This window comes from Camarhynchus parvulus, chromosome 3, assembly GCF_901933205.1.
Source record: "Camarhynchus parvulus chromosome 3, STF_HiC, whole genome shotgun sequence".
In the NCBI taxonomy this organism is placed as follows: Eukaryota; Metazoa; Chordata; class Aves; order Passeriformes; family Thraupidae; genus Camarhynchus; species Camarhynchus parvulus.
The window spans coordinates 34,631,186-34,632,830 of NC_044573.1; positions in this window are offsets into that span (position 1 = coordinate 34,631,186).

Below are 1,645 nucleotides of genomic sequence, written 5' to 3' on the forward strand. Positions count from 1 at the left end.
CTTTTCTGCTGAGTTCTATGTACTTTGTATTTTCTGCTATGCATCCTTTTTTCCCAAAATCCATTATTGAATCTTGCATTCTTTCAGGGAGATGGATTTCATTCTTCTTTTTAGTTTTGGCATGTGACATGTGTAAATGGCCACCCAAAACCAGCTGACAGATACCTTAGCAAAGAGTTTTTGAAAATCCACTCTGTTTTTGATACGAAGAGTCCTGGAAGTGAAGTTGCCCTCAAGTCATTGAATTTTAAGGTACTTAATTTATTTGTATCACTTTCCTGATTTGTTTGTTTTAACCTTACCCTTTTCCGTGTTTTAGGTTATTTTGTTTGAAGTTTATTCACTTCATGAATAGAGTTAAAATGTTGAGTCGGGGTCTGTCTGGACAGGATGTCAGAGGTAGTCAAGAGTCCTAAAATGATACGGTTTTGGTGAAGTGAAGAAGCTTGAAAACAACATCAGTTCCCTTCTGGTGATAGATAATGATGTAGCTGGACTCTCAGCTAGTGTAGGGAATTGGTGATAAAGAGCATCTGCTGTTGACTGTGCCAGGTAATTGTAGCCTTTAACTTGGAGTATTATGGTAGCTGTTGACATCATTGTTGCTTCCAGAGTGGATTACCTTGGGATTCTTTTTGTGTGCTTCTCCTTGGAAACCATAGCTAGACCAGAAATGGCACCCTGTGTTGTGCTTGGCAACAGAGTTGATAATCAAGTGTGTATCTGCAGAGCACCTTTCTCAGCAGCTGCCTCCTCATTTCCACAGGGACAATTTATGGTTTGAGTTTCAGCTTGTGAAGCTGTAGATGGCGCAGAGCCTGTGCAGCAGGAAGCCTGCTTCTCCCACTCTGGCAGCAGCAGTCTCACTGGCAAGCTTTCCAGTAGAGTGCTCCTGGTTCTGATGGATCCAAACCAGAACCTACTGACTCCTCAGGTCATTCTGCAGTATCTCTTTCTTTTGGGCAATGGTGGAATTTCTGTTGGTGGAGTCAGATACTAATCCTGATTTTTAAAACTCATGAACTCCCCCCAAGTTATCCCTGGTTATAAGGATGCTCTGAAAACCGCTTAGACTGTCATACAGTAAAATATGAAATCTCAGAATAAAATGGATCATGAGTCACATTGTGTGAATTTAGTGTTCTGCTTTTCTTGTAGGCCCAGCAGTGTTTCTTTTAACCCTGAACAGAAACACTCTGTGATAGAGGCAATCTACCTGTTGTAGTGCAAAGACAATATAATTTATTTTCAAGGCATCTACAATTTTGCAGGTAGCAGTGTGGTTGGAGTGTTTTATAGGTGCCATCTAAAGATGTAGAATTGCTAGTTACCTTCCTTACAAAGTTTCTTACACCTGAGAAACCAGAAGGAATGCGTTCAAGTGATTTGTCCTGGTGAAATGAACTGGTGAAATGAAATGTTCACTTGCTAACATTCTTTTGACCAGGATCTACCTCAGCAATTCTGGCTGTTCTGTTTGAATTCTGTCTTGATTAGCTGTTTCAGTGGCTCACTGGGTTAGCTGATCAGTGTTCAATCATGACAATAATTCATAAAGAAACTCTATGAACCAGAAGATCTAGTTACTGCATTACTGAATTTTGTTGCTGCATTTTTTCCTCCTTTTTTTCCTTTATGGTGTATA